Source organism: Nannospalax galili, unplaced genomic scaffold (genome assembly GCF_000622305.1).
Source record: "Nannospalax galili isolate Female #2095 unplaced genomic scaffold, S.galili_v1.0 scaffold726, whole genome shotgun sequence".
NCBI lineage: Eukaryota > Metazoa > Chordata > Mammalia > Rodentia > Spalacidae > Nannospalax > Nannospalax galili.
This window is the reverse complement of record NW_008355253.1, coordinates 3,228,359-3,243,748: the sequence shown is the minus strand read 5'-3', so window position 1 is coordinate 3,243,748 and position 15,390 is coordinate 3,228,359. Positions and strand designations below refer to the sequence as shown.

Here is a 15,390-nt window from a genome sequence, read left to right as displayed (position 1 = left end):
ATATATTTGAAATTGGAAAAGAGCAAACAACTTATAAATGTGTATGCCACCATGCCTGCCTACTTTTTCTTTTACATGGGTCCTGGGAATCAAACTCAGGTCTTCATACTTGCAAGACAAGCACTTTACTATCAGAGCTATCTCCCCAGTATTACCACATTTTGAAAGCAGTATACACAGATAACCTAATTTGATCTTCACAACAAATTCAAAATATCAGTTCAATTTTCATGCTTGACTTGTAGTTTGGCAATGAGATATAGTCAGGTCAATTAACTTCTCTAAGTCAGCATGCTGAATTTTGCAGAGACCTAATTCAAGCAAGAGTGGACAGTGTGACCCCATAACCAGGACTCTGAAAGCTAGGCTTTTTTGCTGTTCATCAGCAATTTGACTTTCACATGGTTTTACTATTTATCACACTGAGATGTTTATTATACAAATACATTTATCTTTATAAAATATTATATCTTAATGTAAAAGGGATGAATTGTAGCTAGATATGTGCCAAATATCACTTTTAGCCTATTCATATTCTTAGGAAGTATGGAATACAGAATTCCACTTCAATGAACTTTATGCAAATATTATGAACAACATAGAGAAATACAAAATTCATTTTAAACAGGCAATATACTCTTGGAAATATTACATCAAAAGATGTAAGCAGAGATAAAATGAACCAAGGTTATAAATAAAATATACAATAGTGTAATTGTGGTACTGAAGTGGATGTAAAACATTAATAAATAAGCAACATTAAAGACCATGTCTTCTCTACCCTTTTATATGTTATATAATTTTTGCATACAGTTCATGGAGATCATGGTATTGGAAAATAGGAAGATAACTATGACTCAGAGGTTCTTTCCTGTGTTTATTAATTGACCTAATTATTAATAAAAAGCACTTTGCATCATATTGTAAGTATTCATTGTTTTGATATATTATTAAAGTCTTTAAAATATTTTATTGATTCTTTGAGAATTTCATACAGTATATTTTGATCTTATTTGGATACCCTCCCCTATTTCTACCCCTACCTTACTACCCTACCAGACTTCATGTCTTATGTTATTATTTTTAATGGAGACTGAGTCTAATTTGTGTACCTCAAATACTCTTGGGTATGAGTCTACCCCTTGGAGCCTGGTCAGTCTACCCAGCATCACACCCTTAAAGAAAACTAACTTTCTCTCTCTATGCAGCTATTAATTACTCATAGTTCCTCTGCTAAGACTGGGACTTCTTTGTCTATCTCCTTACTCTGTGCTGTGATTTGTCTGACTTGGGCTTGTGAAGGTCTTCTGCCTGTTGTCATAAGCACTGTGGGTTCATGTATGCAACTGCCCTGTTGTGTTCAGACAACATGGTTTCCTTGTATCCACCCACCACCTTTGTTTGGTATTTGCAGTGTTTCTATCCTCTCTTCTTCAATGATTCCTAAGCTTTGGAAGGAGAATGTATGATATAGTTGTCCCCTTTAGGGCTGAGCTTTCTACAGTCTCTTATTCTCTGCAAGTTGATCAGTTGTGAGTTTCTATGTTAATTGGCACCTACTATAAGAATAAGCTTCTCTGGTGAGAGTTAACAGACGCACTAATCCATGAGTATAACAGTATGTCATTAGGAGTTGATTTAATTCTAAGTCCATTAAACAGGAAAATTGTAATGGAGTCTTACCTATGCCTGTCACCTGTCTATCCACAGGTTCTTGGCCCTGAACATAGTGCCAGGTATGCCCTTTATCTTGTGAAGCAGGCCCTAAATTCAATAAAAACGTTGTTGATTACTCCATAATGTTCATTCTGCTATTGTACCAGTTGTCATTGTAAATTGCGAGGTTCACAGGTGGATAAGGTTGATGATCCCTTTCCTATTTGGGTACCATGCATAGCACCTTCCAAAGCTATGAATACTAGGGAGTAGAGAAGAAACTCTGAGGCCAGTTCCAGCTTGATTTCTCTAGATTTGATTTATGACTCATATATATATACACTGTCTTCAGCAATAGGGTCTTACCATCAAGTTGTGGCAGATAACCAAGAGCAATGCCAATAGCCAATATTGTTTGAGGATCTATTGGAATCCCTGGTTAATGACGTCAAGAGTCCATTCCTGGCACTGGACTTTTTGTTTGCTAGTCTGCGGTCTTTGGTAAAGGCATTTTCCCCTGCGACTCCATTTAAACTTCTCGTATTGTTTATACATTTTAAGAAGATTCTATAGTAGTAGGTGTCTATATACCTTTGTCAAAGGGCCTTTAGTGTTACTTATCTCTCCTACTCTCTCCTCTTCCCTGCCTTCCCATTTCCCATCCATTTAACCCTTCATATTCCCTTTCACCCTTTATATCATTACAGTCTATCTCTTTCCCCATGAAGCCCCTCCCATGGCCCCATCTTGAAATCTGTGTTGAAACACACATATGTACAGATTCAGTGCTAACTTCCACTTAACAGAGAGAACATGTGATGTTTGTCTTTCCAGTCTGGCTTACCTCACTTAGGGTGATTGTTTCTACTTCCATCCATTCACCTGAAAATTTCATAAGTTGATATAAAAGAAAAATAGTTTATTTTCAAGTTTATTTTTCCTTGGCAGTAAATAATTATGAACTGGGTTTTTGGTAGCTGAACGTTAATTCAAATTGGGCATTCTTAAGAAAATTACTAAGAGTTATGAAAATGAAAATAGGTAGAAATGTCAAATTTTTTTAGGAAAATCATGTCAAATTCAAGCTTTAAAGATTTGATAAATATCAGTGTCTCAAAATTCAGATCAGCTGAAGATTATTCTTCATATTTCTTTCTGCTTTCAGTGTGTGTGTGTGTGTGTGTGTGTGTGTGTGTGTGTGTGTATGTGTGTGTGTGTGTGTACATCTGTGTCTGTGTCTCTCTGTGTGTTTGTGCAGTCATGCATGTACCACATGGAAATATGGAGGTCAGAGAACAAACTTCAGTATTGGTTCTTGCTGCTCATCTTGTTTGAGACAGTGTCTCTTACTGTTTGCCACTATGTGTTCCAGGATAGTTGGCCCATGATCTTTCAGAGATTCTCCTGCCTCTGCCTCCCATCTCATGGTAGGAGTGGTGAGATTAAAGATGCATGCTACTGAATCAAGTTTTATGGGGCTTCTGGGGATCAGAACTCAGGTCTTCACATGTATGTGGCAAACACTTCATCTGCTTAGCCATATCCTATGCATCTACTTCCATTTTTAGGCGTATTCTCAAATCACCTCTTCAATGCAAAGTTTTATCATAGTTTCTCTAGAAGCAAAATAGAATGATGATGATGCTTCAGTATTTCCTCTGGCATGGGGAATGTTTGAGAAGAATGTTAAGAGTAGCTGGTTATAGACATGAAATTGAAAGGAGGAGTCTTTATCCACTTTCAGTTTGTGGACATCTCACAGTGAGAAGTACTGTGGTTAAAAGTCGAAGCTAGAACTGTAAGTGAAGACAATCAATATGAAGGATCTAGAAAATGGATGCAGAGACATTGCATCCCTCTTCCCACCATCCAAGCAGCAACTCATGACCTTCCTTCTAAATGTCTTAATTCCATTGCTTCTGCATCTCATTCCTTCCCATTACTTTCGTTTCCTTCTTACTGAGTGTGTTTTTCAGTTTTTCCCCCTGAAAGGGCTTCATGTTCAGCCTTGCTCTTGAATGAAGTGTATTCTAATGATGGAATTTTCAGTGAATGGCTACTGCTGCTCTGTAATTGGTAACTACAGCTCGTTTTTCTTTGGGATAGCTGTTATTTCCTCTTCTTCCTTCTCCCCAGTAACACTGAATGTTTTCCTTCGTCTTTGTTAGTTTCTTTTTCCAGCATCCTCTGCTTTAGAGTGAAAATGTTTCCAATTCTCATGTCTTTTATCATTGGAGTGAAACTTTACGCTTTCAGGAGGAAATACATCACTGGTGATTTTTCATAATCTTTCTTTAGTTTGAGGGTATCTGTTGGCTATTCTGTAAGAGCCGTTTACTTTCTTCTAACTTGTCTTTCTTAGTTTATCTCAACTAATCTTTTAATACTATTTCTTAGGTCATTCTTGCCATGCATCCTTTCAGTTCATCAATTTTTCCATTTATTGTTTAAGTAGTTTGTTATATTAATCATGACACTTTTTTGAATTTGAGATTTATATTTGGTTCTGTTTAACATGCAGCTGTATTTGACTTGTATTCACCATTTTGCCGCATCATGATTATTTTTGCTTTATGAAAATAATTCCTACCTTCAAATTTCCAAAGGTTTAAAACATATATAAATTTTGAATGTCTGTACAAGTAATAGGAACTATGCACCATTATGATCCAGTTCTAGGGCTCTATGATTGCTTGGGATGTCTTGGAGGTAAAAGTCTGCATACGACTATAAGGGGATTTGTCTCCCCTATTCCCTCTCTTCATTCTGTAGCAGTGCTGGGTTTTCTACTCATGGATCATTTATCTCACATTCTTTCATGTTTAATATGTATTTAAATTATTAAGTGAGGAGTGTTATGTCAAAAAAAGGGAATTTGCTTCTCAAAATGGAAATTTCTTTATATAAGCTCCAGCAAAAAAAATCCCATTAATATCTACTTGCTCAGAATTGAGTCCTACAACACACACTCTTATCAAGACCAATAGACAAATAGAAATGTCTTAAGGTGATTTTTAAGCATTGAGCAAAGGCCACATAATCATGCAAATGGGAAATAGTGAATAGGACTATATGCATTAAGCAGAAATTAACAAGATCTGCTATATATTTTTTGAAAATTCTACTTCAAAATCTTCTATTTTGTTTGAATTTCATACAATATTAGATTTTTCTGGGGTTCCTTTACTTTTTTAAAATTCTAATTTTGTCGTATTTCCTGGATTCACCCTATTTCCTTCCATTTCAATCACTTCAGTTTCTCTGGCGGTTAGAGGGTCGTCTCTATTTTCTTTGATGTTCAAAGTTAGTTCTGAGTTTGATATTTGAGTTAGCTCTGGGATTATTTTGAAGGATTAGATTTTAATTCCTTTGTTAGTGAAAAGTTGTGTTAACTGATGATATAGTTTATAAGTGCCTGAAATCTCGAAGAATTGTACATTCTTGAGAGTTCTCTAATTTGAGTGACTCACTTGCTTCCAATTCTTGTTTTTCTTCCACAAGTTCTATAAACATCTATCAACATTTTAATTTTATTTCTGTAATCTGTAAATGCTAATCTGAAAATTAATTGATTAGGATAAAGGGGAGCAGGAATATATAAAAGGTCCCTTCTTTGAGTGCGACACTCTGGAAGTTTCTAGGTGCCTTGGTGGTAGGGCAGGTTTTCAGGGGCCGATTTATAGTTGGAGAGCAGTGATGTGCCTATGAATGTGTACAATGGTACCAGGTAGAATGGTGGCTGCTATACACTCTCTGTTTTGAGGAAAACAATTTTGTGGTATTGTGCTGATGGGTGAGAAATGAAAAAGAGGGCTCCACAGTGTCTGAATTGTACACAGTTAAAAGTCGTGAGTGTCAGTTCCAGCTGTTCATGATCACATGACATCACTGTAAAAGGGATGTGCATCTCACTGTTCTAGACATTTTTGACAAACAGATTGCTTAACTTTTCCTTTACTGGGCCCCACTGACATTATTTATGGTGAATTTCTAATTTGATTCCTTTCCAGATTTCCAAATGGTGATTTTCACTTTATACCCCAAGTTGTTTTGACACAGTATTTGAATCTCAAGATTTTAAAACACCTTATTTGAAGCTCTTTATACAGTAGCCTAGTGAATGATTGTTATTAAGAAAGTACTTGAACATAGCATCATATTTCAATAAATGTGTCATACAAAATACCCTGCAGTCCTTGCTGCTCCGTTCAGTCTCTCCCTCTCCATCACATAACCCCACCCACTTTCAACTGCTTGTATCTCACATGAGAGCCAGGGAATTTATGCAATGATATGAAAGCCAGACATGAACATTTTCCCCATTTCACATTATGAGACCTACTTACAAAGAAAAGAACAGAAGATTTTCTTTGTTTTAATGACTCACTTGATGTTCAGATTTTAAAGCTTTTGTCAGTGTTTAAATGAGAACATCCATATTCCATAATGTGAATGAGATTCTACATTATGTAAATTTTTGTTACTCATTAAGAGAAAAACACTTTCAGTGTAGTAGACTCTGAGCTGATTTTCTTATGGCCTTTGATACTATAGCTACAGCAGCAAGATGCTTGTAGTTATGAGTTTCAGAAAATAAATTCCTGCTACTATGTGCCTTACTTTTCTTTAGTAAATTGTTCTAGTCCCAGCAAGATCTGTAACTTCTCTCCTGTCAATGCTATTCTCTGGGTCCCCTTCCCACGTTCTCTCAGTGCTCTGTAGCTGCTGCCCCTTTAAAAGGCTTTTGTTCTCTGGAACACTTTTGGCTTGCTGACTTTGTTAGTAGGTGATTTATGTTTTCAAGAGAGTGAAGGTACCACCTTACATATAAAACTTCTCACAGCCCACATTCATGTTTATCACCCCCTACAGAATATCTCCACTTACAGATAAGGACCAAAACTTTACTCATTACTGTGTTTAGCATCCATGAAACAGGGTCCTGGGACAGTCAGATATGCCCATTGAATGAAAGAGTGTGAAATTTCAAAGATCTCTGAGCCAAGGCACTTCTTTCTGGGTTTTTGACACTCAAGGAAGATTCCAGTGGGAAGAAAAATCAACTCAAAGTCATCTGAAGGTTCACGTCTTCACTTTGGGTGTCTGCCAGCCATGGACATACACCATTGTAAGAAACAATTTACAAGAAGCAGGGTGAGGGCACTGGGTGAGGATCTGTTCCTGCACATTGTCCAAGAACAGATTTTAAAAGCTCAAGTAGAACATGCACATGATCTTGTGGAGCAGGAAGCAGGCCTGCCAAGCATGACAAGTAACCTGTTTACAGGAGCACATCTGGAAGCCCCTTTCCTATAGCTTCCTTGTATTAAGCTTATAAGCTTGGTATCCATCCCTGTAGTGACCTCTGTGATTGCTTTATGTGTTATATACATGGTGGAATCAAGTGACCTCTGTGCCATGTCCTTATGGAAAGTGGAATGTGTCTCAGATAAGTGGGCTCATTCTGTTTTCATAAAACTGCTATGCTCTTTTTTCCAACCATGTTTTTTAAAGAGAATGTCAGAATGCTAACAAAAAGGAGATGCAAGAGAGAAGGGCAGGAGGGAAGACTGAAAAGAAAGCCAGTCAAAAGTTTCTCAGGAATAGGCAGAATGGCCTAGGTTGAACCGAGTTGATGGATATGGCTTTGTTCCTGACCCTGACCTACATTTAAGGCTGTGGCCACAAAAGACACAAGAGGCCATAGAAACACAGTTCATCTTGCAGTGCCTAGCAGAATAGATCACCTGCAAATCATGGGAGGGACATTCGATGTTAAATTCATGATTTTCTCAGTATTGGAATGATCTGTCTTTGGAAATACTACAGATAGATTAAAGTCAAATGAAATCATGATTAGCTTAATGTAGTTACAGGTGGCTGAATATAGAAATATATGTAGATATGTGTGTAGACACACATTATTGTATAGGCATATTTCTCTGCTACCTATTATCTGAAAGGCTCTAGAAACAAGAAGCACATCTCACACTTGGGATTTGATTTCTATTGCTCTTCTATAAAAGGAGCCAAGGTGTCATAGAGACATGCCTGTCTCAAGGTAGAGGCAAGTGTATGCTCTTTGAGTCCAGTAGTGCTAGGAAGGAGAAAAGCAAATGAAAACACAATCACAGGAACTCATATTACAGGACACAGTTGGAACACATCAGGTGAAGGAGCTCCCTGTGGATAAAGCTGGTTCAATTTGAGCAATAATGTAAAGTGTTATAGAATCATAGCCAGAAACGTATAATAGGCATCCAGAAAACCAAACAGATAAAAGAACATGATTGAATAAATAGGCAGATATGGACAGTGAATTACCCACATGGGGGAATTAGTCCCTACGCTGAGAAAAGTGAGTACCTTTAAAGAGGCTGGCAAGGAAGGTCAGTACACATTTGGTGGAGATAACTGCACAATACCACTACAGCCCACCAGATGCTTATATTGAATATCATAGGTGACAGCTCATATGATACAGTGGCATTTTATGTCATGTTTTCTTCTCAGAAACATGCACACCTCAATTTTTTAGTCCAACACCTATTGGCAAATTGTACATACCACTAGTTCAAGGAACAAAATATATGTCTAGTCAAGGTTTATCTGAGAACATTTGGTCTTTGCCCAAGCTTTATCTATATAACGCATGGTAATTAAATGTACCAGTCTGGTAGAACTAACCTTCTTGGATGTTTAACAGCCATACTTTGAGGCATATACTAATCTGGTCAGGGGGAACTTAAAGGAGAGTTTTTGCTCCTTGCCCTCCAAGGTCAACTAAATTCCAGGAAACTATGGAGCATCTCTCAAAATGTCCTGTAACTGTGGTGAGTCACCTGTCCTCCTGTTCAGGGAGGCCATGGAGACCCCACCAGATGGACTTGAACCAATGTCCAGTCTACAAAGAGGAGGGTCAACTCATAGGAAACAGTTGCTTCATGCTTCCAAATGAAGCCAGCCACTGTCGAGCAGGACCTTTGGCTTATCATCACGTAGATGGAACTGGTAAAAGAAAGGAGCCAGGAGCTCCTTCCAAGCCCATGTGACCCCTGAGGAACAGATCCTCAAATGACCTTAAGAGTAAAAATAAATTAGTTAATCTGGGCCAACTGTATGGTTTTAAACACTCAAAAGGAAAGTATAACCAAAGATTAAAGTGATCCATATATTTCTTTAAGAGTCTATGTGTATAACTAAAGCCTACATAACAAGAAACAATGCCAGACAGGCGATACCTTCCTTTGAGTTGTTGGCCAGAGTGGCTCAAGAGACTCTTAGACAGTAACCCAGCATAGAACTGGGAAAGTGAACATCAGACCCCAATATTATCTAAAGCAATATTGTCAACATCTTGCTGCTAGATGAGGAATAGCTGATCTTCCTAAAACAAGGAACATTAGATAGGCTGACTAGACTCAATGGATGGATTAGTTACTGGGGAATGGCTAGGGGCACTGACAACACAGTGGACAGTAACAGGGATGACAGAGTATATGGGCTCCAGTTGGTGGGCGGTGGACTATGGGAGGGTGCCATTTGGGATGTGGATATAAAGATGAATAAGATTGTTTGAGATGTTCTGTGTGAAATACACAAAAAAAATCAATAAAAAGAATGTTTTTTTTTCGATTTTATGTGTGTGTGGGGGCACATGTAAGTGCAGGTACCCACAGAGGCCAGAAGAGGGTGTCAGAGCTGGAGTTACAGTCAGGTGTGAGCTCCATGACATGGATGATTAGAATCGAGGTCTGGTTCTCTGGGAGAGCAGCAAGCACTCTTAGCCATCTCTCCATCTCTCCATTCCCAACACCCCTAGTTTAATCATGAGAAGACATCAGACAAATCTCATACTAGGGACATACTACAACCTTGGGCAGTACTTGTCAAGGGAACTGTAAGATGCTCACATCCTAGACCAGCCTGAAGAGATGTGAACTCTATCTACAATGTGTTATTTCAGAATGGATCCCGGTACTGAAGAGAACATTAGGCTAAAGCCGAGGAAGTCCAAAGTATATTCTCTAAACAGCCAAGCAAACAAAACAAATACTACCAAGAATTTATTATTATTATTATTTTTTATGTGTATGAGTGTATTGCCTGCATGTAGGTAAGTGCACCCATGTTTTGCAATGCCTGAGGAGGACAGAAGAGGCTGTCAGAGCCCCTGGAACTGGAGTTAAGGACAGTTGTTAGCTGCCATGTGAGTGCTGGAATTCAATCCTGGGTCTTCTGCAAGAACAACGAGTGTTCTTAACCGCTGAGCCATCCCTCCAGCCCAGTACCAAGAACTTTTAAAAGCAACAGATTTTTTTCAGTTCTGTCTAATCACACCCAGTGTTCATTAAGAATTTGCTCCTCTGCTTTTCAGTCCTTAAAAAGTGATTACTGATCCAATAGTCAGAATTTCTGTCATTTTCTTAGATTTCCTTTTTTTCTATAAGTCCCTGTTACTATATCTTCTATCTTTAAGATATTCAAAACTTTCAGTCCTTCCCAGCTGCATCAATTTCTAAAAACATTGAGCAGATAAGAAGGAACTTGACCTCTGAAAATAAGTATTATCTATTAAAAGAAGGTGAAATAATTCATTCTATTATATTTTTTATTTTTGCTGAAAATCCTGATGTTTGATAAAAAGCATTATTATATAATACCTTATTGGGGGAAAAAAAATACCTAGTGCTGGCGGTTAATAAGACACTATGTCACAGTGAGTATACTAGTTGTGGAAAGCTAGATGCTCAATGAGTGTACCCTTTTTTCCAGTTATTTCAGAACAAAGTTGTTTTCTGCCTTTTCTATGTTCAGGGTGACTCAGAAATCCAGACACTTTTATCTCAAGGCTGTGCCATCTTCTGAGACCTTGGATTCCTTCCTTCCCAAACTCCCAAATGCAGAGGCAGGGTGAAGTGGGTGGAGACCATAATAGAAATTTTCTGGGATTGGCTCTGTGTTGAACGTTCCATTCCCACACTCACTGACATAGAAGACTAAAACACAGTGTCTTGAAAAAGAGAAGGCAATTAACTATTGAAGAAGCATTATCCTTTCAGAGGCTAGCATCTCTTCTTTTTCTGACCATGATTCTGTAACTCATCAGTGATTGACTAGAAGCCACTATTCTTGCAAAATCATCTCAGTAGATATTTATTGTATGAAAGAAATAAGCCTTTCCAGAGGTGGTTGTAACAGGTCATGAATCATAGTCTGTATTTTTTTTTGCTACAATGATAAACCTTTGATTATTTTGGAGCTAATAATACTTTGCTCACTAATACCTGGACAGAGAATTAACATTTTGAGTCTTGTATGTGTTCTTGACATTTTCTGATGGTGGCAAGGCATGGGTGCCTATTGGCTTTCCTAGGAGACTGGCCAGGATTTTCCATATATACAAAACATGCATATCTATGAAAACAAGTAAGCCAACAGAGACCTTCAATTGAAACTCTAGGAAACTGAATGGCAAGCAATATTAATCAATACTCTTTGTGCTTATTGAATTTTATAAGATTGTATCCAGCCCACTCCATCCATTTTTTCCTTTCCAAGAACTTTCAATGAAACTTTCATTCCGAAATAATACAAATCTGAAATTTGCATAAGTTTGACACAAAATGTCTCACAGGAATTGCAGACTTGTATTTCTGTTTTTGATATACTTTTGAATAGAAATATTATTTACATTCTTAGGCTATAAATCTTTAATATTAAGTATTAATTTTCACTATCATTCATATACAAATTCCAATGCATCTAGACAGCCTATATCTATCATTTTTATATGAAAATTGAATTTTAGGTCAGTTAAGATGGTGCATTCCAGAGGCTAAGGCAGGAAAATGATGATTTTGAGGTCAACAAAACTTTTCTTCAAGAACTCTGGCCACATTGTTTTTATTTACTAATGGAAAGAAAGGAAAAATGGAATAGGTTAAAAAAATACAAGAAATAGCCAGTCGATGATTAATTTCCTCCTGTTTTAGTTCATTCCAGATGATACAATAAAAATTATTAGGGCTTTGGTAGCTATTGAATTAGTCTGTCTCAGGCTCATTCTAAGTGCAGTTTCATAATTATATTTAAACCATTTTTGGAAGAGTTCTTATCCAAATAAAAGTCTTTTCTTTTACTTCCTCCCTTCTCTTTCCTTCCTTGTTTTCAGTAATTTTACTTGTACCAATTTTCAGGGGAATTCTCAAGACATGTTTAAATATTTTTCTTAGGAAATGTGAGAGAAGCTGTATGCAACTCTATTTTTTATAAAAGAAAAGATTACTCCCTGATTTCTGGGGGAGGGATAGGCAGGAACAAGAGACTGGGGTTTAGCTGGATATGAAAATATCTATATTCATTAAACAGAGCTATGAAAACAGTTTAAATTTGAATAATAATCAAGGAAAGATATTTGGATTTCATTACTTGTTTTTCTTCTACAGTTAGCAAATATCTCACCTTCTAAAATTACTTCAATTGTGATTTGCCTACAATAAGCATGTAATTAAAATTGAAGAATGTTTACCAGGTGAGGGAAAATGATGTAAGGATCTTGGAAAAGGGTTTAGAAAATGTGAAAAGAGAGGCAACTCAAGGATCTTGTACAACATGGAAGGTATTTCAGGAAAGGCAATCTGAGGGAGGATTTTAATCAAGTGATGCTGCTGGCTCTAGACTTGCATGTAAATGCTAATTCACCAGCTCTGGTATGAATTAATTTTCTCATTTGTTATAGATTGATGATGTATTGTGTCTTGGCTTCTGCACCTAAGCCTAGCTGAATAATTTCTGGAGATACTGATTTTGTGCTGATAGTTTATGTTCTTAAAGGGGTGGTAAAAATAGCACAAAATTTGCATGAGTTTGGGTGAGAGTTGTGGAGCAGTGAAAGAAATACTGTGTGGGTGTGTGTATGTATCTGTCCCATTTGGGGGGTAGAGTCAGTTATCCCTCCAGTCTTTGGTTTATCTTAGGAGCTATGAATGCAAACAGTTGCAGTGAAACAGTTTCTGCACTTGTACTTCATCGATGGTATTCTGGATGTGTCAGACCCTTAAATAAGTACAAACCAAGTCTAGAAGGAAGGGAGAGCAAGAAGGTGCAGTTTGATGTATTTGGGGAGTTAATCCATGATTCTTTTAAATAGAGTACCAAAGGTTGGAAAGATCTTTAAGTACTTCACACTGATACTAATATTGGTTGATAGACTTTCTCAAATCAGTTATAAAAGGAACGAAGAGACTCCTGAAGGACTTTGCTGTCATAAAACAGAGCCCAAAGAAATTTTGTGTGATTAATGTATAAAGGAAAATGATAGGATAGTTTCAATAACTAAAGTCTGAAAAATTATTGTTTTGTGATATTAAAAATTGCATTTACATTTATTTATTGTGTGTACATGCACATGTGCATGACGTGCATGTGGATGTTGGAGAACAACTTGTAGGAGTCAATTCTCCACATCCATCTTATTGGTTCCTGGGATTGAACTTGGGTGGTCAGGTTTAGTAGCAAGCATTTTTACAAATTAAACCATCTCATCAGCACAAAAACTATAATTCTTAATAGTTTAAATATGGTGCTTCCACACTGAAAACATTCAGTGTTTTTCTAACTGACCTTGCATATAGATCTTTATTAGTTGGCCGTGAAAGCATTAAAACGGAACTTGATAAACAGAAACTAGAATAAAATAGAAAATGCATCTAGAGAGGATGGAGTTATTCCAACTATAAATCATGTCTGTGTACTCTAGGTGGAGCTTGAACATGGGGAATATTTGTCTCTTGTGGATTGGAATCAGAGGCCTGGAAGTTACTGGGATAGAAGTTCTCAGGCATGTATGCATACTGAGAAAGAGGTTGAAAGCACTATAGAGACCACAGGCTGAACTTGCTGCTGAGACTGCAGGAAGACCATCTGGTTTTGGGTCCATGGATGGCAGTGCTAACACCTGACTTTCAACCCAGATGATGGCACTCACCAGTACTGAGATGATGCTTTGTCTTTCACCATAGGCAAATGGAGATGAGTAAGTCAAAGTGGCTGTGTTCTTTTGTAAAAAGTTACTTGAGGAATTAGACTGTCCAGCTACAGAAGATAGTAGATAGTAGATGCTCTTTATCCCTTGGTCAGGCTTGAGAAGATTTTTGGGCTTCTTGAACCCAAGTCTGCATTCCTTTTGGCTCAGCCTGAATGGAAATAGGGAATGGAATTATATGAATATGTTTTAGGAGGAACACTGGCATTTTCTCCTGCTTCAGTAATTCTTGGCAAATAGCGAAAAACAAATATCCCAGAGCAGCAACATCCTTTTAAATGCCAGCAATCTGGAAAGTCAAGTCAAGACTCCATTCTGCATGGGGTTTCAAGGCAGCAACTGGCCCTTCTGAAGTTCCTGTATTTTTAGTTCTAGCAGAATGTGCACTGGATCTGGGAACAGGAAGAGCATTGAGGAAGCAGCTTTCTCCAGACAGGGCTTCATCTTTCTAGATTATCACCCACATGGGGATAAGTTAGAAATCTGTTGGAAAAGGTAATGCTTCTTGCTGTCAAAGAAAGTGTTGTGTCAGAAAACCAGTTTTCTTCAAAGAGTAAAAATTTATGGTTCCTAATTATTTCAGCAGCGGCTGTCTGCGTTTTTATAAACCACAATGTTATGGAAACAAGGAGTAAAGGAGCTTCCAGAGCTGTTTGAACAGTACTGTGGAGGACCCTAACCATAAGCTGGTTCTCCATGTTCTCAGGTTGCTTTAAGGGTGTTTGTGGGATGATGCTCTGCTGTAAATACCTAGCAGCCTCCCACATAGCGGACTTTCTGTTATGTATGACAAATCTGATGGAACCCATAAAATGCTGTCTCACTATTTTAGTCCTGGTTGCATCCTAACTGAAATAACAACACAAGTTAAATTCTTTCTTCATAAACATATGTTCTACCTCCTTCTTATATCCTGCCACACATGGAATTTTGTGTTCTGTTGTCAGAGTTAAAATAGAATTCCACTATAGTGTATTTTGACAGTTTATCTTGCCTGTTGCAAATGATTTAGAAATTTTTCAACTAAGTTAGTCCTGGTCTACGCCTATTCAATCCATGATTGCTTGTTGGAATCTGTTGTTAGCTTATTTACAGTTTGCCCATCATAAAACTATTAATGTATCTTCCTCAAAGTTTTTGATATTTTATGTCTTTAAATATAATTTTAAACTGGGAATTTTTTTTATTTGATCCTGTGACAAAGCACATGGATGACATAATGGGTAAAGATGAATTCATTACACAATTTCTATTTTCCCACTTCCTTAAGTTATTTTAAATTAGAATGTTTATGATTAAAAATATTTTATTATTCTTATTTTATGTGTATAAATGTATTGGCAGTATGTATGTAAGTGAACCCATGTTCTGCAATGCTTGAAAAGGTTAGAAGAGGGTGTCAGATACCCAGGAACTGGAGTTGCAGATGTTGTTAGCTTCCAGGTAGTTGCTGGGAATCAATCCCCATTCCTCTTCAGGAGCAGCCAGTGCCCTTAATGGTTGAGCCAGATCTCCAACCTCATTTGTGATTTTAAGTCATTACTTAGAAGGACCTATGAGAAGTACTTCATGCTTTGGCCTGGGCTTTTCCTATCTCACAAAATATTTTAGCAGATTATTCTAAAACTTACGAAGTTGTGTTATAACTTAAAAAAACTTTATTTACAATTTCATTATAAGGTGTTTTG

General features: G+C 37.2%; 1 protein-coding gene across 2 annotated transcripts in view; it reads left to right on the top strand.

The window, feature by feature from the left end:
- Positions 1 to 15,390, top strand: part of Ctnna2 (catenin alpha 2) — a 1,380,618-nt gene that overhangs the window by 141,533 nt on the left and 1,223,695 nt on the right. The gene's annotated exons all lie outside the window — the stretch shown is intronic.